The sequence below is a fragment of the Streptopelia decaocto genome (genome assembly GCF_964273445.1).
Source record: "Streptopelia decaocto genome assembly, chromosome: 4".
Lineage (NCBI taxonomy): Eukaryota > Metazoa > Chordata > Aves > Columbiformes > Columbidae > Streptopelia > Streptopelia decaocto.
In genome coordinates this window covers 21,759,562-21,781,781 of record NC_138658.1, presented here as the reverse complement: position 1 = coordinate 21,781,781, position 22,220 = coordinate 21,759,562, and the positions used below count along the sequence as shown (strand labels likewise).

General features: G+C 37.8%; 1 protein-coding gene across 2 annotated transcripts in view; it reads left to right on the top strand.

Annotated features, from left to right (window-relative positions):
- Positions 1 to 1,642: 1,642 nt before the first annotated feature.
- The window catches only part of TTC29 (tetratricopeptide repeat domain 29), a 148,565-nt gene continuing 127,987 nt past the window's right edge, over positions 1,643 to 22,220 (top strand). For both annotated transcript variants that reach the window (XM_082050592.1, XM_082050593.1), the window contains exon 1: positions 1,643 to 1,699. The gene's annotated coding sequence lies outside the window, so the exon portion shown is untranslated. The remainder of the gene's footprint in view (positions 1,700 to 22,220) is intronic.

Sequence of the window (22,220 nt, the reverse complement as noted above, 5' to 3'; positions counted from 1 at the left end):
CTGATTATATTTTCAACCCATTTCTTTACATCCTGTTGCTCTTCATCATCTTCAGAGTATTTTTATTCTAGCCTAACATTAAGGACTTAGAGAGGGCATTTTAGAAGCTGTATTAAACTGTAATTTGTTTCTTCTTGTTATTTTGTTAACATGCTGAATGCTGGAAATTACAGGTATTTATAAAATGAAATATTTTTTCTTCAAAACATACAAATGTGCAATACTAGGAATGAAGACTCCTCATGCACCAAATCATGAGCAACATGCCCAGATCTTTTTAGACAGCTCAGAAAAGTATTTAAAATGTCAATGTTCTTCAAAGACTACACGAGTCTGACACAAAGTGATCGCTGCTGGGAAGAACAGCAAAAGTGCTGGTGGTAATTGTGAGGGGTACCTTTGCTCATAAAAACAAGGAAAGCAGAAGACACTGCAAGTTCCTGCCATGGAGTTAGCAAAGGTCCAAGTGGGGGTGATGCACAGGCAGATCAGTTCCTCCGCCCCAGAGCCATGTCAGTCTCCACTAGCAGTGCCCTGGGAGTTACTTTGCTCTCAAGGGGCTGACTGCATGCTTTGTGCTTTCAGCAGCATCACTAGCAAAAAGCATTCTTGGAACTGAGTTTGGTTTTCTGTTAGTGAAAATGATTTCTGATACCAAGAGACTATAGTCAGACGGGAGCTATAATGCTGAAAAGATTAAAAACTTGTTTGGGGCTGTAAACTGAGCAAACACAGTATGGAAGTTAAAGAGAAAACATTATAGAAACTATACTTTTAGACGTTAAATATTTGAGGGAGTGCATGTCTTAGCATAGAGGAAATTTAACATACTTTTCCATTAAGTTTTATTTTAATTTGTCTGTGTATATTTTGGGTTAAATTCAAAATCTAACTCAAATTTGAAAAATATAACTAGCCCCTCTTTCAGTGATATCATATATGATATATCCCCCCCCCCTCATTTTTTTCTTTTTATCTGCTCCTCCTGTTGACAAAATCTCAATTACTTTCAATGTAATGGTTTTTCTAGTGTCTCTCAAATGTGACCTTGATCATCCCTTCTGTTAAGTCTTCAGAACAGTCTTCTCACAGACAGCCATGCTTTTCCAGAATAATAGTAAACAGCTTGAGAATTTATTCAGTCTTCAGTTCTAACTATATCTTTTTCTGCCCCCTCTGATCAATCTGTCTTGAGTGCCGCTTTACCCCGGTGTATTGTTTTCTTTCCTGCCCATATTTCTGAACGAATCTATTTAGATAGTCTGTTTCATCAATTTTAACATCAAACTCTTTCATTACCTGCTTTACCTTAAAAAAAAAAAAAATCCTGAAATCCTGTAACATCTTAACTTCAGAGCAGCTGTCTACCTAGTAAAATAAAGATATAACTTCATTATCATGTGCCAGCATCCCTGGCTAGCTAAACCCAGCTAGCACAGGACACAATAGCCCACAAAGAAGGGTGCAGCACCAGCTTTGCAAGGCAGGAGTCCACAGCACCCTTGGAAACTCTGTGCTTCGGTTGTGGAAAGCCAGCACAGCCCCTGATCTGACCACATAAAACTGAGGAGCTACTCTTTCATGAGGGCATTAATCAGTATTCTAGTCTGAAAACTTGTTTCTTCCTAATTATGTTAAATATGTGCACTGTCTCCGCCACTGTGGACCCACCTGCTATCCTGAAACAAAAGCAGGAGTTGTCAGTATGGTCAAATACTTTGTTAATAATGATTTTTATCTCCAAATACCACATTGTAGTATCATAATTTTTTACTAAAACATTTTCTGCAGTGTTTATGTAGTATCACTTGTTTATCCTTAACAGCATAACAAAACAGCTGCCAGATCAGGCAGAAACAGATGTTTTCTGTTTGTGATAGCATGTCTCTCATGTATAAAAGAGCATATGACATCTCAATGCAAAATTATGACACAATTTTACCCCTCTGAGTATTTCCTTGTCACACTTCCGTTTCCTAGTGGTTTATACTCTGAACCCGATATATGAAGTCTCTAGCCCTTTTCAAAACTGGATAGAGTTCCATCATTAATTACGGTGTCAATAACTACAAAACAACTAAAAAGCAATGCACTATGAACCGTTCTGAAAGTAAAAATATGGTGTTTCCTAAAAGTATTCTTTAACAGGCATAGACTCTGCAACATCCGTTTTCCTGATTTTATTTATTTAGAGACTAAATCTGAAAATCTCATTAATTTCATTTGTTTTTATTTCTATCACATGATAAAATAAGTGAAAAGAGGTCATAAGCCATGTTCTCAGCTGGCAAAAAATGGCATAGCTAAAAAAGGAATGTTTTATGCTAGTTAGGAATCTACCCCCATGTTTCTGAACATTAGTCATTTGCTCTTTTAAAATGTATTTTTAATTTAAAGAGTATGAGCCAATGAACTGTGCTATATATACACAGAAAACTCTGAAGCATGCTGCCTGTTATTACAGGAATGAACATCAGATTAACACCTGATGTTAATTGTTGCTAAGATAATCAATGTTCCCTCTAGATAAAAGAAATGCAAAAGATTTCCTGTCTGCACCTCAGAATGGAGCCAAATCCAGTGCTCCATGAGAGTAACTTTTTACGGTGGAATTTTTACAAGAAAGCATGTGAGGAACTCACTGAAGAGGACATGGCGACATACTATGTTTAAGGAGAAATAGCCAAGCTGAAACGAGGCAATACATAAGATTTGTAAAGTAGTGGTGAGGGGATAAACCACATTTAATACATTCAAAAGTGGTCTTGGCAATTAGGAATAAATGAGTCAAAGCTGAGACAAAGTGTTTTAAACACAAAGAAGGATATAAATATCCAGAGAAGAAAATCACTGAAGGCTGGACTGATTTCAATGGCAAGAAATTTAAAAGTACAAAACACAAAATAACATATTTACGGACTAAATGTGGATAATGTTTCTGCAAGATTTTCAGAATGATTGTTACATAAATATTTAAAGCCTGGGGAAAAGAAGTTGTAATAGGTGGGAATGACACCTTCTAGTGACAATTTTGGAAGCATGAAGTCCAAGGCAGGTGGCACAGGGACGCAAGTTCCTTCCCCTTGGAACAGAGTTCTGACTGGAATCTCAATTGAGATCTTGGACTAAAAGGGATTTTTCAGTGTCCCATTTTTGGCACTTTCCTAAATCACTTTCAGCTCAGCCAATCCCATCTCTGGCAGGAATAAACAGGCCACCTCTGCACGCGCTAACCTGACAGGTTCCCCTCATGCTCTGGCAGCTAACACCATGCTAAGGCATGAGATTTGTAGGGCTTGCTTTGGCTTATCTTTATCCCCAGCAAAACAGGTTTGAACAACTGGGCTGAGCAGCCACTGCTTTGCAGCTGCAAGTCTGGCTACTGGGTTTGAGTGTTTGCTGGAATGTTCTTTATCAATGTCATAATTGTAAATTTTATGGTTAATTGCTCTATCAGCCATAACGGATCATATTCTATGGCAAATAACCTATTACAAACATACAGTGGTATGAAGTTTGTTACAAAAAATATTTGTCACACCAAAATCTTACATGGGGATTCTTAAACAGAAATCCTCTCTTCTCCTTTAATTGTACTTGCTTTGCTGGAATTTCCTCCTCTGAACTTCTTCTTCCATCATCAGTCACTCCTTTATCTCAGCTCTTGCAGTGCTGTGTAGAAAAGGTCATCTCCAAGCAACACTACTTTGTGGCCTTCTCTCTACCTAGTACTGGATGTCTCTTCTCATCTCAGCTGGGTGCAACCGTGCTAGTTTCTCGTCTTTCTGAAGTGGCTTAGGAAGAGCACTCTCCTCCATTGCAGACTCTGCTTCTTTCCTCCATTTTTATTTAGTAAAGCATGAAGCATAAACATCAGCAGCTTCTTCTAACACAGCACAATGTCTCTGGTACCCAAAGATATAAATCAAAGCCACCAATATTAATGTTTTTTGCAGATGAAATGATATGCTAAAAGGATACTTTATGTTCTCCTCCCTTAAGATAAATGCCAGATAAAATCGTTACTGTGTTTCAATGGTGCCCGACCAAAGATCTTGTTAACACGTGGAATAGATAGAGCAATAAGAAGATATTTCCTTCATCAGCGTATTCCCACCTCATATCTCAAACCTACTGAAACTAGCTGAGAATGAAAAGTCTGTCTATACGTTAAATCTGCCCTAGACATTTCACCTTTTCTTCAAAACTGCCAGGTGCTGTACTTGGCAACACTGATATTGGTCCACTGAATAGTGTTGTATTTACTTGCATTTTCACTCTTTTTTTTTTTCTCTCTCAGAAAATGCAGGGCCTGACAGTGTTTTTCCTCTTTTTTTTTTTCCCAAGAAGTTTATTCAAGTTTTTTAATAACTGACCTTCTTTCACTAGCATTAGTTATGCCTTCTTTTCTTCACATTCTAACTACTATCGTTAAACCTTTCATCCTCCTCCACACTTCCTGATCTCTCTTCACTAACCACTTCTATTTCTTTGAATTATCTTTTTTTCATGTTAGAAGTTTATGCTCTCTCTCCTCCCCTTTCAATCTTTATCTCAATGTCAATCTTTATTTCAATCTTTATCTTCTTCTGAAAAGTCATTCTCAGTTTCAACCTACTTCCCTCTACAAAGGATTTCTAATCAGTTTGCTAATCCATAAAGTTATATTTCTTTCTTCCTTCTGGAGATTATTCTTCATTGTTCAGTTCTGCTTACTGTTTGTCTGCATTATGCCCAGCTTGCACTGAGCCCCCCAGCTAGGTATCTGTGGCAGCTGTTAGTTGTTTAAGGCAAACCTATGTATATATGTTGTCATGATATCCAACTAGCAATAAGAAACCTAACTCTTGTTTGCAGCCACACATAAAACATCTTAATGTTTTCTAAAGTTTAAGTCTAACAGGCATAAAGCAGCCAGGAGCCAGGGTTCTAGTTGTGCGGTTGCAGCAGTATGCTCAGGGAGAGCTAGAGCTCTGTTTTACACGGCTGTAGATGTATCTTTACATGTCGTGACTCAGCTGGGGATGAAAAACAACTAGAAGATGCTAAGGACTCACACTTGCGACATCTTTTGGTCTACGCCACCATAAGTTTCAAGTCAGCTCAAACCATTGATGAAAGTATAAAAATTAGCACAAGTACCTATGCAATTGGTTACAGCAGGTCTTGTGTTTGAATTCCCTTCTTGCTTAAAAAGTTCCTTTGCTATATTTAATTACAACGCTGTGAAGTGGCTTAGCATGAACTGACAGCATCAGATGTAGAGGCAAATTATGACGTATGCCAGAGCAGGAGGGGTGAAACCATCTGCCCATAAAGGCAAACTGTGAGTCTGCCCGTTCTTCTGGTCAGATTGGAGCTCTGCAGGATATATTATAGCAATGGCTCCTGCACCTTACGCAGCCCAGCCTGGACATTTTCTTCCTACTAAGAATTCTAGCAGGATCCCACCTGCATAATTAAAGAGCAATATAACCACTTAGTTTTTAATTTATTGGCCATGACTATATATTTTTGTTGCTGGTTTGGTTTTTTTGTTGTTGTTATTGTGTTGGGTTTTTTTTTAATATTAAATCAGGTGAGTCAGTTTTATAGTTTGTGTTATTATAATACAGAGTGTTTCAAAAAGACGAACCCAATTTGAAGTCACTATATCTTTGAGATTGGGTTCATCTTTCTGAAATACCATGTACAATAAAATTCTAGTCAAAATAACCAAGAATGTACAAACAAGGTGAAGACACTGTATCATAGAAGAAAGAGCCCTCTACCTCAGTGAATAATTCATTTGTGAACCATGGAGGTGATAAAAATCTGAGAACAATAAATAAATATAATCACCACCAGAAAGCTTGAGAGTACTGAGTGGGAAGCGACTCACTTGAGCTCAAAGACAGTGGAAACAGTTTGGTTCTAGCTGCCCTGCTGAAAATGCCAAGACTGATATCTACTATGTTAATATTATGAAAGCTGTGATCACGATCTCTTCAACCTCAGGTGAAGAGAAAATACTACAGCAGAAAAGTAGCTGTCAATTGTTTCTAAACCTACTGAAGAAAACAAGCAGAACATGTTGCTAATCCAAGCTGATGACAAGAGTGTGGAAAATTAAGAGACCTTTACGCCAAAAACATCTTCAGTGGCTGGAGGCAGAGAATGTGGGAAATTTACTGTGGGCTGTAATAATTGCTGTCTGCCCTGGGAAATGGCATCAAGGCCAGAGCAGTCATGGCTCCATGCAAGCACATCCCCTAATTATTGAAAAACCTGTGTGGAGTCTCAATGTTAATCAGTCTCTCAGAGACTTCAGCTTTATGTGGTTAGTGCAGATTTATGGCATTTTTCTTTTCTTGTTATTAAAACTGATATTTCACAAGGAAGAAACTATCTCCAGACAACTGTTAAAATGCAAAGTTTCAGTCATAAAAGAGAACTGCAGGATTATTCTGAGACTATTCCACGGAGAACCCAAACAAGAAGGGTAAGGAACAAAACATCAAAGACACAAGGAAAAACGGAAGAAGATGAGACTTTAAAATATTAACTAAAGACGCAACAGTTGGCCTACAGGTTCAAAAGGTTATAGTGTAATTAATTAAGTGCTTGTTACAATTAGGGAAATAAACAGTGCATATACTAATGCAACGTTAATAATACATAACTATAAGAAAGTAAAACAAATTGAGAGGTTTGCATGGCAACATTAGCAGAGTTATTTGCATTATTGTATCAATGATGTCGCTAGAAAACAAACACACACAACTTCAAAATTCTATTACATGGCCACAGTTTGCTTCCTTTTACTAGTGCTGCAGGAATAGCACAATGTAAAATTTCTGATTATATTTTCGTCCTTAATGCTGAAGCAGGTTTGAAATATTATACACAATGGTTCTTTGCCAAATAATATATTTAATCAACGTTTCAGATTTTCTACCAGCTGTAACTGCAAATTTCTGGCAAACAAAGTGGAAAAAGTTGTATGTCTCAAGATCATCTCTCTTACATATTACATCAACCCCTACCTTCCAGAGGTAGCTGCCACTTCATAAATAGTAGAACCCTGGGAATGTTCACAGAAATGAAACCATAAAAATTGCAAACTTGTATGTCACTGACAGGATTTGAGAAGGGTTTGGCGGGGAGATAGGTGTGTTAGTCACACATCATTTAGTTGTTAGTTGTCATCAATTTGAAAAATATGAAATAACAGATCTAATCTTACAGGTTTTAATTTACTAGTGATGGCTCACTGCTCTTCAGTGGCCTAAATTAACATCAAAATAATCTTTCTGGAAAGACACGCATAAATACTGCATAAGAACTGGCCGTAGATTGTATTTATAACCCAGCAACGGCACATTTACTCCGTATAGAAAAAGGCTGTTCAAGATATCCAATTATCTATATGGCAATAGGAAGTTCAAAAGCTGTAACTGGAATAAGCAGTGGGAATGCCTGAATCAGAGCACAAGACTGGAATCAAAAAAGGATATGCAAACTGACACCTGACATCAGCTCTTTATTCTGCTTATGATGCTAATGCTTAAAAAGAAAATAAGTACTAAAATACCATGCATATATGTGCAGGAAAGATGCAGAATAATTGAAAGTAAAAAAAAAATGTATGGAAAAGCAAGCAGTGTGCTCTCATCAGCACACAAAGTTCTTAGATATGAAGACCCCCTAGGACACTCTCTTGGACTAACTTACAGTCCGGAACCCTAACTATGATGGTATGATAACTTAAATCCTATCACGTGCACTCAGAAGTGAATCATAGCTGCAGCTTTTACTACCCAATTTACTCTGAAGATGCAAACTATCAAGTACAACAATCAAGAAACATTAGTTGAGTGCTTTATATTCTATACAGATTATGATGAAGTCCAGCTCACAACCAGAATACATATTTCTTATTTTGGATTGGAGCTTGAACAAAAATCAGTTAATCCTGGGAGGAAACACATGCAGTTGGGTCAGTATTTTATTCCCAGAATGAAATTCTAAAGATCTGTCCCCATATGAAGTAATTTGGCTGCTACCAACACAACTAATACTGCAACAATTGTTTTAATAGCAAATAAAAATAAGAGGGGAAGCACAGAAAGCTGTGCATGCTAGTGTGTTTGTCCGCCAGGCAAAAGTAATTAGATTGAAGATTACCAATTACAGATTATAAATCTGTAAAAGAATAAAAACACTCTGTAATACTCTACGTGGTGTTTTGCATATAGCAGTTTAGAGCTACATATTCTTACCTATATACATTTCTATTTCTCGGTATTAGCTACCACTCTGTGACTTAGTAATAAGATGCATGTCCAGAAAAAACTGAGTGTTTCTCACCCTTTTGTAATAGTATCATGCTGAATTACAACTGTTTGCAGATTATATATAATATATATAAACATAGACATGAAAGTCTATGTTTTCACACTTGTTTATCTACCTGCATAATTGTAACTGTGCACTTGAATTCTTACATGTTTGCTTTTTAGCACATTAATTTTAAACCATGAAAAACTGAGGCTTACTGGATGAAATAGGAAGTGTCACCTTTATAAAATACAGTATTCTACAGTAATTACTGCAAATCGCTATTTTTACTTATGCTGTCTTAAATCATTGCTACAGAAATCCTGTAGTAATATTAAAAAAAAAAAAAAAGTGGAAAAATTCTTGATTTTACAGGTAAATGTAATATGCATCCCCAAAACTGTTTTATGCACAGGAAAATTAACAACAGGTAGTCAATTCAACTTTCAAATCATACATACAAATATCAACTATATATACCCTCTGCTTCAACTATGCAAACATACAAAAGTTTACCCTATGACACATTTTAATCAATTACTGAAAATACAGCTACCGGTATCAAAAATATGAACAGAAAGTGAACTTTTCTAAAGACTTAGTTCACTGCTTTTCTAATCTGCCACTTACTAGTCTTATAATAATGAGAGATTATTCCACCTTTTAAAATACATACAAGATTTTAGGATAAAAAAACTAACTGAACAGAATCTTAAAAAGTTGAAATAAAAATTGTTCCATTAAGTAATCAGTGGCTACATAAGAATTTACATGTGATTTGCATTTTATTTCATTATTTAATGAATTTTGCTTCATTTTACTTTATAAGCAAACCAATTTTATGTTGATATCCTGCTTTTGCCACTACCTGTACTACATACCTGTCAATGGTGTCTTGGTGTGTTTTCATGTACATAAATAAGTTATCTGAGATGGATGTGCCTTGACTAAATCTTTCCTGGGAAGAACAAAATAGAGAACTCTTATTTAACCTCCACATGGAAATGACTGTGCCATAAGCAGTACGATATGTTTTTCTGGGCATGCCTGGCTGTGTACTCAGTTCTCAGCATTTCTGGGTGTCCCTGCAGCCCTGCTTGCCTATTCCCTGTCTGTACAGATACAGAATTTTGTCCCTCTTCAAGAGATGATGTAAACATGCTGAGAAAAATCCAAGATAAAGATGGCAAAAACAAGGGACTGCTCTCACAGGAAGGTCTATTTTGCTATGAGTTCAAGGGAGAATGAAGAATTAGCTGTAAATGAAAGAAACATGAGTACTTGAAGGAAAACACTAGATGCAAGCAAGGAGAATGACTAGCTCTTTAGAAATGTCTGTTTGAAAACCAGCCACGTAACTATCTGTGTCACACATTTTTGTCCAGCTCTGTTTATTGTTAAAATTAAAAACAAGTGTAGGATCTCTGCAGTGCCTGTATTTCATACACTTCAGTCATCACATTTCTCTGCTGTGGTACTTAAAGAACCTACGCCAAGTAATTTGCAGCTGAGAAAAGAAATGCTCATTTCCTGAAGGCACTTGGAGAACTTATCTTTGTAATGAGTCCTGGTTGGACAGCAGGGACCCAGCTTGCAGAGGAGTGGGCAAGACAGAGAAACTGCACGGTAGGGCTGTGAGCAGAGACCGAAAGGCAATGCCTGCACGCTGCTCAGGTTGAAAAGAATAAGGATTCGTTCTGAGGTCTTAGTGAGAGTTCAGATGCCAAGTTTACAGGGGACAAGAAGATAGCTATTAAAATTACAAAGTTAGGTCATTAAAAAATTAGAATGTAGATGATTATAAACGCACATTATGCAAGATTCTTAGCCCTGACCTTTTAAAGATGTTACAACAGAAAAGGCTGGTTCTCCAAAGCTCATAAGGAGGAATTTGTTGATTTCCAAACTTGTTACTCAATACCACCATCCCAAGCCTATTCTACCATTTTTCTTTGGTTAGCCTTGGTTTAACAATGCAGTCAGCTGCTGCCAGTTCCAAAAATGCACCCAAACCCTTTTCCCCATCAGACTGAACAGCTCTAGCTAGTTCTTCCCATTCTGTCCCAAGCAACAAGACACTTCATTCTTTGGGATGTCATCCTCTGGCTTTACTAGTTATTGACCAGTTACTTCAATGAGGCACAGGCACATCCTGGCTGAATCCTCTATTCTGGGTTTTGGAGACCAGAAATTCCTCTCAAAGAATCCAAGATCAAAGGCAGCTGTGTACATTACAGTGTATCATCCAGCAGGAGACAATGTTGAATTTCATTATGCATGTTAGCTTCTAATCTTTCTTGCCGTAAACTCAAAGTATTATCTTGAAAACTGCCTTAATCTATCTCCCAGCTGAGCCATATTACTAAACTACAATTTCAGCGCAGCTTGTTTCTAGACCGAAATATTATGTACTTAGCTGAAACTGTTTAAATAACATTGTTCAAAGGAATTATCATTAATCACCCTCTAATAGCATATATTACTATCTAACAACATTTAAGACATATCTAAAGACTGATGTTGTTATGACATAATAAAATGTTACAAAGGTTTTGAATTCACAGTCAAATTCCAAGAAAAGGAGCTATTAGCATCATCCTCTCTTCTTTCTGGGGCTGAGAGATTTAAAATTCAGAAGGCCTGTGTATTTGTGGAAAAATGATGGCCAGGATAGAGCAAGGTAGACAATATGCCTGATTTCTTTGAGTCTGAGGAAACTGTGGTGTAAAAATGCTAGATACATGTGTACTACAGTTACAATACAGAAGAATCAATGCCAAGAACATCCATTTTCAATAAACAGCATGCTCTGCCAAAACCTAATTCATAAGAAACTGTATGATACAAACTTCTGTTTCATATTTAGAAAAGAATTTGACTCAATGTTTTTGGCCATGTGGCCACCACAAGACAAAGGCATTTACGTCAAAGCCTACTGCAACTGCACATAGATCCAAGATCAGCTATTACCATAGCAATATGTCTTTTTCAGGATTCACGGTCCTAAACTGTCATTGCCAGCAGCTGCCTTCAATTTCACTCTCCAAAAGATGTTACTTTGACTAGATAAGCAAGAAGAAAAAGGGCAAGGCTTAACTGGATCAGTATTAACTCAAGTTACTCCTGCAAATTGAGGGACAATATATGTCACCTCCACCACCACTTTCTTTTGAAGCAGATCCATAAAGAATGAGTGAAGCTGTTCTAGGGACACAGGGACAGTGGCTTATGCTGGCGAACTGCTGCTTCCCTGTTCTGGACATCTTGCAACTAGTTAAAAATCTTCCTCGTCTTTGCATGGTAGTGAAGAAAATCAGGCAAATGTTACTGATTCCAGTAGCATATCATTCCAAAAGAAGCTCTGTGCTTCACTGAATTCTCTGGCTTCAGCAGTTCAGCTGTTATTTTTATATTATCTGGTAACTTAGATACAGTTATTGTGGGTTCTTCAGCCTGTGTTAGATGTTCTCTATCCTCCCCAGAGTTTTGTATCCTGTTTTATACTTCTTCTCTTGTTTTATCAGTTGTCACCTATTGCGCCTCAGTATTTTATTCTCAGGTGCTTCAATTATATATGAATGTGATGTGCTTCACAGCAGCACGTTTTCATTTGCCAGCTAACGATCTTTGTACATGAATGAAGTAACCTACATTTAATTTCACAGGCAGTTGTGCAAATCTACTGTATTTCAGCTTTTGGGGTTTGTTTTTTTCTTGTGTGTGTTTTGTTTTGTTTTCTGCTTTTGTTTGATAATTGATTTCTAGCTGGTTTTCCTCCACTTTACAAATCTAAAATAATATTTAAAAAATATATATACATAGGAAAGCAGTCCCAGAGCCTATCCCTAAACCTAAAGGGAAACTTTGAGATATTAGAGGGCCTACCTGACCTAGGAAGTTTAGCCCTCATACTGGTTGCTTTGGTGGAGTTCATGTACTTAAGCTCAGGAATTTCTTAAAAAAATATCCATTATAAGAAATAGTAGCCTGTGTGGTTTAAAAATCTTAGCAGTAGCAGTTATTAGTTGCAACGCTTTAGTAGTACTCCACAAGACTGATATTCAGAAGTGTTTTCATCCCACAATTAAGTAGAGGTTGTCTTTCTAGTACTCCTAAAAATAAGGCAGTTTTAAAATAGAGAGGCAAGATCCCTGCTCTGAGAGTACTACCTACACAGATAATATCCAGGTAAAGAAGAAGACAGGCGTGTGGACTGGCATTGATTTTCAGAAAATATTTGCAATTTCTGATACACATAAATGTGTTTCATAGTTCTGTAATTTTTTTACATAAATAGAAGTACACTGAAGGTAAAATCAAGTACACCACAGATCATGCTTCCTTATATACTACCATAGGATAGTGAAATAGCATTCAGTATCAAATACTTCTGAGTGTGAGCTGTAAGTCTTAAAATCATATGAAATAAGAATCGGTGCACTGCGTTATCAAAACCATCTTTCTTTTTGTCAGGTAGTTTTGTTTTCTTCACCTACTCGTCAGATATGTTTGCCTCAGTCTATGTTATTCAGAAAATGTAGTGGGTAGATGACATATGCTGAAGAAAAATGACCTGCCCACAAAGCTTATGACTGACCATGAGTATTTTAAGGGTGTTCCCACTTCTCAAGATTACTTCACAGAGCAGATAATGATCTGTTCAAGCCCATGGAAAGTATGTGGCCTTTTAAGGAAAATTGGATGTTAAGACTCATAGAGCATTTTGTTAAGCAGTCATCTTGTTGCTTGAATCTTAATTTCATACTCACAGATGCATTTAATTTGCCAGTGTTCAGAAAAATGTATAAAAGAATAAGCATGTATTCTTGTAGGAAAGAAAAAAATTCTCAGTACTAGAATCGAAAACAGCTGTATAGGGACAAAAATAATTCAAACAGAAACCCTCAATATATAGCAATATAACATTGTATTTGTTTTGATCTTTGTCTTTCTGAATCCCATGACCACCTAATGTACCTTTTAGACTATTTTGGAATAATTTTAAAAGTAAGTAATTCGATAGAGCTTTTAAAATCAATTGTTAATCCATTATTTGAGTGGCAGTCCCACTAATCGGGAAAGCAACATGAACAAGTGGTAAGTAAATACAAATCAAAATGCATCAAGAAACAAATGTTCAAAAAAACCCCAGCAATGCACTAGGGGATTTTCTGACTTCAAATCTGTGCAAATACAGATTGAGCTTAAGATGTGTGGTTATTGGTTAAACAATTTTTAATCAAATCTAAAGACCTATGTGCTCTTAAATGGATAATTTATGTGCAATGTTATTGTCTCTCAAGGTTTAATTAGATGTTTGCCTTGTGGCTAATCAGCTACAATTAATAATGAAGCCTATATTTATGTCACTGATAGGAAATGTTAAAATAGCCTCCACTAGAATTTCAGTATCACTTTTGTGGCTGGTTGATAACAGCAATGTAATGTACCAGAAATTTCCATAAAATAATTTGGTAAGAACACTAAGACAAAATTACATTACTATAATGCAATGGTTTTAATTACAGTGCATAATTTTAAGTTCAGTTTGGAGGTATGTACCTAGAAGTACTTAATGTGGAAGCGTATTCTGTATAAAGTGCTTTTCAACCCCAAAGTTTCCGAAGTTCAATTTAAACATCTACTATACCTAAAAAGAGCAACACTTCTTAGCCTTATGGATACAAAAGAGTTTGCCTATGGGAACAAAAACATCCATTAATCCCCAGACCTACTGAACCCAAAGGATTTGATCTATCTCTGGCTTGATACGCTAAATGTTTTAGGACTACATAACAACACAACATTTGGCCTTTCCATGCCTCTTTCACTCCTGCTACTTTAAGTTATAAACCTCAGTGAGTGAGTATTTAAAATGTAGGCAAGTCTCTGCTGAGTACTCTCCCACATGAAATACAATATATAAACCACAGGCCAACAGAGAATGGGCCAAAGGCAATGCTGGCTGTCACTGACAGCGTTCCAGAAGTCAGCTAGAAAGAGAACTTCAGATGTCCTGACCTCAAAAGACATCTGTTTTATGCAGTTAACATTGTTATTTCTCATTTACACTGCAGTAGAACACAAAGGTCTCAGGGCTAGGCCCCATCATGAAATGTAGTTACTTGTCTGTGTCAGTGTTTGAAATGAGAGGCAATCAACAGGTGTGAACAGAACTAGAAAACAATTATGGAAGAAGAGTTTAATAGCTATTAAGAACAAACGATCTTCAAAGACCAAGTGCCAAGCTTTAGTGTTCCAACTTACTGGGGGAAAAAAAATTATACTACAGTGCAAATTAATATTAGCACTTTTTGCTAGCAATCTTTCTGATTATCTCAAATGACTTTTCACCACTTTAAGCATGATCTATCAGAAGAAGAAGGGAACTGTACAGGATAATTCTATTGTCATCACTTAAGTCATTCATTTTGATCGCACTTCCTTTGATTTAGTTAAATTCTCGTTCAGCCACAAGTCATACCACATACAGAATGAAAATCACTCAGAGGAATCTGGAAGGCTGTAAATAGTACTGTTTTAAATTAGTATAAAGGAAGACATATTTAATTAATGTACAGTAAGGATATTCACTGTATATTTTGTCTCAGAAAATGAAAACTTGTTTAAGAATAACTTACTTATCTTGGTGTTGTAAAGACATCTTTATCTGTAAGTCACTGTTCTTTTACATAGGTTTACATGGATTACAGAATCAAGACTATACAAACTTATGTATTAGAGCTATTTTGCTCAGTTCTCCATGAAACAAAGCTTGTCCCAACATACACCAGAATAAACAGACAAATGACACACTGAATACACAAAACACAGTAAAATTTTCTAAATGTGATTACAGTGGTTGTTTCTATCAGTTACTAATATCAGTTCTCCGCATAAAACATTTTTTTAAATGCTCTATACTATAAATGATCTTAACCTAATTCTGATTACTATTTTCCATTCAATCATGAAGGAGACCTTCAAACTCACTTGCCTGAGGCACTGAGAAGCTCCAGGTCTTTGACGCTCATGAAAGAAAGATAACAATCACTCTTCTGGGGAGAGAGATCTTATTATATGTACCCTGTGGGGTTTTTTTATCCTTTATCAAACTGTACTTTTGTGGGCCTTTAATTTCTTAATGGGTTGTTTATCCTTTCCCCCATAATTCATGATGATAAGCTACATGTCATATGGATATTGTTATAGTGATGAAAAAGTTGTAGTGATGGGCCAAGTCAGTGATGTAGTTTGATTAACTTTTTATATAAATCTTTCTAGACAGCTTTCAAAAGCAGGCAAAACAAATAAGCTGATAATGTACAAATGTTTCAGCAGACGAAAATATATCCAATGCATACCTATAAATCTGTAAGTACTAATAGGTGAAATAAGTAAACATTACCACAAAACCAGGAGGAGATATTAATGGGATACATTTTGGTTTGTTAAAGAGAGGGCGTGGGAAAGGGAGCAGAAACAAACATATGAAGTGTATGCTGGGACAGTTTTCTCTGTAATGCATGTAAAATATAGGACCTACAGTGCCATGATATAAAAGATTTAACAGCATGAGTTTTGGAAAGCAGTATTACTTGCAAGTCTATCACGCATAAGGTGATCACAAGCAAATGCTAATAAAACCTTTGTACAACGGTACCTCTTTGTTTATCCTGTATGTGTCTCTCAGGTGAAAGAAACACTCATTGAGACACCTTTGAAATGTGTTAGGTTACCCTGAATCCAATTATCATTTGTTACAGCCATAAAATCGAAGTACAGTATCTCTGAACCTTCCAGACTGCAAATGAATGTTTCTACACTCTTTTTAACAACACAAAACTCAAATTTCTACGTATGCAGAACAATAAGACCTGAAGGGGATAATTTTTTGCCCTTTCAAATATTTGGCTCTTTCCTGAGCCTGTTGTGCCAGCAATGGAACTTGACAGTGACCTAGTATATTGAATCATAATTATAACGAATATCATGCTAGAGATCCTTATAGTAATTTTTACATTGAACATTTGTTTGATCTTCCTCAGCACTGCTGTCTCCATCTCATCACTCAAACAGAAAACTAGAAGCGGAGATACATGATGTAGAGGCATTGCTGAAGCTGGTTAAACAAGATGCAAGTGCTGCATTAGAAAGGTAGTAGAAGTCTTTAGTCAGTGAGATATTATTCAGATCTAAATATGTATTTGCCATAAAGAAAAAATCAGAGTATTTCACTTCACATGAAAAACAACTGTAGTGCCACAGTCAGCTTTTGGTTAAAGTTCATGCCAAACCAGCACCTACCATAGTGTGCCATCCAAGGTCTCAAAGAGTTGCAGAATCTTCTAATTGGAGGAGGAAGTTTGACTAAAGAAAACCTGGCAACTTTAGAGATTATTTCTATTCCATCAGCCTGTCATGTCTCCACACCTGCAGCCACCGCAACCAGCATTAGCTTTTGTACATCTATGTACATTTATTGCTGCCCAGTAGCATCATCACTGTTGCCCCCCTTCAGTGCCTTGGTTTTGTATTTTTGACACTTCAACCTTTTCTCCTCATTTGCTTTTTTCATATTTTTCTCCATGATCACTTTAGTTTTCACCAAGTCTTTCTCTCTTTCCCCTCTTCTAGAGGAGTCAGGACACTTCAATTCTTTTTCTTTTTCTGCAGTGGAGAGATTAACAGATAATAGGAAAATCAAAACTACCAGGGACCAAAGATGAACAGTTGGGCAGAAGTCAAAAAAAAGCTTGAATAATATTGTGCTGCCTCCAGTACTTTAATTTAAAGCTGAGGGACAATTTGAAGATGAGGAATGCCTTAGGAAATTAAAAAACCTACAAGAATCATTACACTGTCTTTTATCAACTGTAGTGCCATTTACTTTACATATACATATATATATATATAGAGAGAGAGAGAGGGAGAGAGGGAGAGAGGGATATAATTAAAGTAATAGTGCACAGATCCTTGACTAGTGTTATGAGCAGTATTCAAGAGTCTCCAGATATGTTCTGGTAAGTTTTTGGCATTGCTGCATTTAAGCTCAGACAGTATATTAGCAATTACATTTTCATGCAACCATTAAAGCTGCACAAACACATTTCCTAAGGGTATCAGTTGCTCAGAATGATCAATATATTGCACATTTTGCCTCTCCAGATTACATTTTTGTATACGCCAACACGTGAACATCAACTTTTACTCAAAAAAAAAAAAAAAAATCACACAAACAGTTTTTACAAAGTTGATCTGCTATAAAATATTACCCTTCCTTGGACATTATCATTGCTTACAGGATTGGAAGAAGACCTACCCCAAGGATAAGAACAAAGCGTTAGCAATTGAAATTTTTTTTTTTTTCCATGAACAGACACTTTTTCCCCTTCAGGACTTGCAGGCCAGACATTTCTGGACCAATTATATTGGTGCTACAACACAGCATTGTAACAGGAATTGGTTTCATCCTTAACCACAGAAAGGCCACTGCCTCTTCATATTACTATATAGATGTAGACTGCCTTTTGTTCTTTGTTAAAGAGTGTCCTGTCTAAGTTACATAATGTTTGGCATCCAGGAACCTCTAAACACATCTCTATTAAAAAAAATCTTAGTTCTATTTCAAGTCAAATGATTTATATATGCTTAACATGGAAGATGTAGCCATAGTGTAAAATGGTAGCTTGTGAAATACTTGAGATATCATTGCAGAATATCACCAGTAGTTTGAAATCTGCTGGTTTATGTTTTCAGTTTTTATAAGTTTTCTTTGTAAGTTTATGTATAGGATACAAATAACTGTATCATTGAAGTGTTTCATCCAAAAAGCCATATGATAAGTCAAATGCTTTACTGAAGTCTAACTAAATTGCACCAATATGCGAACCTGCAGCCCCATTAAGAAAACAAAGTCTGTTTGCCAGGCTCTATTTTTCTGCCAGGATATATATATATTTAGCAGAAGCCCAGGTTAACTGGAATTATCTGTCTTCTTTTAAATTCTGAGTTAACTGAGTTTTATATTGCTTGTTCTGTACTTTGCCTGTGACCAGTGCCACATTGACAAATGCCTGTTACCCCATTTATTACTTAAAAGTATTAGAACAATACTAGCTTATGCCACTTTATGTAAATGTCTTGGTGTTCCAAGACCTTCTGAATATGAAAATTGATAGCACATAAAACTTTTTGACACGTTCATTCAAAACTCTCTGATGCCAGCTTTCTATTAGCAACTGAAGTTGAAACGTCCTCCTGCATTATCATTGGATATAGAAAACAACTCTTCAGTACCATACAACATAAGTATATCAGCTGCCATCTTCCCAAATGCACACAAGAAATATGTAGATGTTTTAACATTCCAAGTTTGTCACTAATTATGGTTAAAGCTGACATCTTCATCCCTTAATAGGGTGTGCTCACTATTCAGATAATTTCTTACATCCTATACTTGAAAACAAGTTTATTTTTCCTCATTTTAACTCTGTTGACCATATGTATATTTCCCTTACAACCTTTTACCTCCCACAGTACATTTTTTCCATGATTCCTAGCTTCCAGTGTACATGTATGATACCACATCCCTTCTTCTGTTTCATGGATGTTTTACTTGTAAACCACCATGGCTTTTCAGCAAATGTATTCCTTAGTTGTGGGATTATGGCTTTGGGGGTACCTAGGCTAACATCCTTAAATGGTTCCAATTATTCTTCTCCCATTTCAGATCAAATTCTTTCTCTCAACAGATTTACCTTACAATAGCTTTCACCTTTACAAAATTAGCCCTTTCAAGGCAGTAAGAATATATATATTATTGCTTTGGACTTAATTCTGTTTGCACATAACAAATGTGATCAAATCATTATCAGTTAATTTTTAGTTCCATGATCAGTTCCTTTTCATCTATCAAGATAAGGTCTAGTATAGAATTCCCCTGTGTTGGGTGCAACACTTTCTGAGTTGGGAAACTGACATCGAAAATATTTTGAAATTCCAAGTACATTTTAGCACTGGCAGCATGAGAACTCCAGCATATGTCACTCCATTTGAAATTCACCTCAGTACAGCAGTGTTTTCCCTATATGTTGTAGATGGATAATGCATAGGTCATGCTGTTCTCTAGTGTGATTTGATATCAGCTAAGTACCCTGTCAACTTCTGACTTAGCTGCTAGAACATTGACCCATAAACATTGAAGATCATTTGCTTCCAATTGCCATCAGCTCAGAAACAGATAATGCCATTTTTCAAGTGCTTTGTGTCCACTTGATCCTTCCAAAATAGATTATAACAATTGATTTTGACATTCCAGTTTTCCAACCAGTTTTAGCAATAAAAACTAGGTCAAATCTGTGCTAAAAAATGGCCTCCTCTGCTGGTGTCAAGTTTCCAACAGGAGAATAGAGGCTACTGAAAAATCTCTGGTCCTGAAGAACGTTGGAGAAGATCCTGAAAGAAAAAAAGCCTGCTCACTGCAAGCGTTCATCTGTCACCTGAGTGCCCACCAGCCTTCCTTTTAGCATCAATATGACATTGCCATCGATTCTTTGCTTGCCAACTTCAGAAAGTCACTTAGCTCTGAGAGACATTCCCGTTTGAGCTCCAAGCAAGCACGCAAAGACCTGCTGAGCACCTCCAGCTCACTTCTCACATCCGCCGCCTTTGCTTTAAACCCGGCTTGGCGGCTCCCCTGGCCCGCACGCCTGTGCCATGAGAGAACCGCTGGGCTTGTTCCTCAGAGCTGCCTCACCCCGGGACGGCCTCGGGCGGGCGGCTGGGCCTGGCGCGGCCGGGCTGGGGGCAGCCGGCGGGCCGTCCCTCAGCGGCGCCCGCCCCCGTCGCCTTGGCGAGGCCGCGGGCGTCCCGCGGAGCCGCCCGGCTGCAGGCGGCGGCACCGTGGCCGAGGCGGGCCGGGCAGCGCGGGGTCGGTGCCGGCGCACGGGGGCAGAAGGGGCCGCCACCGGCTGCCCCCTCAGCGCTGACCGGCACCGGCACCCGCCGCTAGCGGCCCCGGGGAGCAACGGAGCCAGTAAAGGCCAGTGCGGCGGGGCCGCCGGGGAGAGCTCGTCCAGCAACCAGGAACTGCAGCTAACTGGTGGGTGGTGGTGGTGCGTTTGGGGCTTTGTTTTCGTTTGTCTGGTTTGTTTGGGGGTTGGTTTGTTTGCTGTTTTGTGGGGTTTTGTTTGTTTGGTTTCTAAGGGGCTTAGACAGTAGCAGGACCAACAGTTGAGGGTATGTAGCATATTGGGTGGTTCACAGGTAAGGGAAACAGCTGCCTGTGCTCGCCACAGCCACAGCGCTGGAGGAGGTTCAGGATGTACGGCTTGAGCGCTGCCAAACCAAGCACTGGTTGGGGCTGTGAACTCCTCCAGGTTATGTGGAACATATTACATCTGTAATACTGGCTATAGACTTTAAAAATGTATTGTGTTTTTCAGTCAATCACAACAGCACTTTCAGCACAATAATGTGGTGCGTCTGTAAGTCTGTCTGACATCCTTTTATTTTGTGAGGTGCAAGACAGCAGCATGTGTGTCTGCAAAGGTGTGTGGATGTAGCCATGCCTGCTTCCTACACTGCTTCCCTTCCTGGGAAGCAGCCTCTGGTGAGAAGGAAATGTGCAGGAAGAGCTAGGTGGCAGCCAACATGTTTCCTAAAACATGCTGGGGAAGGCCGTTACAATCAATTTGCATTTTACCTTTAGCTTCAACTCTGTTGGGGCGATTCCAGCCTGCGGGGAGATTCCCCTGATCATGTGATTAAATGTAGCGCTTCGGTAGAAACAAACTGCGCTGTCTTGGCTTTTGCTGAGTTCTGTGGATGTTTGATTAAGTAAATGAGATTGTGGCTTGGGACTTGCGATAATGGAGCAAAATGTAAAGGGGTGAGCAATCTCTAACCGATCAGCAAAGAAAGTTATGTGAATGTAATAGCAAATATTTCGGAATAATATGTTTGCTTATACCTCTGTCACGTGCCTCTGTGGTTGTAATTTACCTGTGAAGATTAGTTACCTTGGAAATGAGGGAAAACACCATCCATTTCACTGAAAGCAACTTCCCACCTCTAAAATAAAAATGAAATTGATATTATTATGGTGTAGGTTTTTCGATGTGGGTTGTTTGTTTTGGTTTGTTGTTGTTGTTGTTTGTTTGTCTGTTTGGTTGGTTGTTGTTGTTGTTGTTGGTTGGGGTTTTTTGTTGGTTGTCGTTGTTTTTCCCCAAGCTTTGAGTTTGAAATAGGAGTCAGGGCAACAGTTTTAATCCTTGTGAAGCAGTAATGGACTCAAAAAAATGTCTGCATATTTCTCATGTTAGTGTGAGACCCGTGTGCGTGCCAGCCTAGCTTATCACATACTTGATCTCTGTGAGGTGGGAACCTGGAGCATGGGCCCAGCAAAGAGCTATTGGATGCTCCAGTCAGGTCCCATGTGGGAGCAACCTGGAGCCTCAGACCTGTGCCGTGTCAGAGACCACACCTTCCCAGCAAGAGCTTTTTATGGTTGCAGTAGCTCTACCAGGGCTTTCAGGGCTTCCTTTCAGTTGCTTTCCTCTGCGTTTTTTGCCCCATGGCTACTGATGGTCAGCTCTCCTGTATTGCCAGATTCAACAGCTGCCTTTAAGATATGGTCTGTTTGCTTCTCCTCACCTAATGCTTCAAAACCAAGAGGCTTGTAGAAAGCTTTTGATCTTCTCTGAGATTCAGTATTGTTGTTCCAAAGTTTATTTACTATTTCTCACTGAATAGCATTTTCCTAAAAGGAGATTTTCCTTTCTAAATTGCTGCTGGATACAAACCTGTCATTCTCTTTAAAAAGTATAATATTTCATAGTGATGAATTACCCATATGTTTTCATTCTATTGATTTTTTTTTTTGGTGACACTTGTGTAAA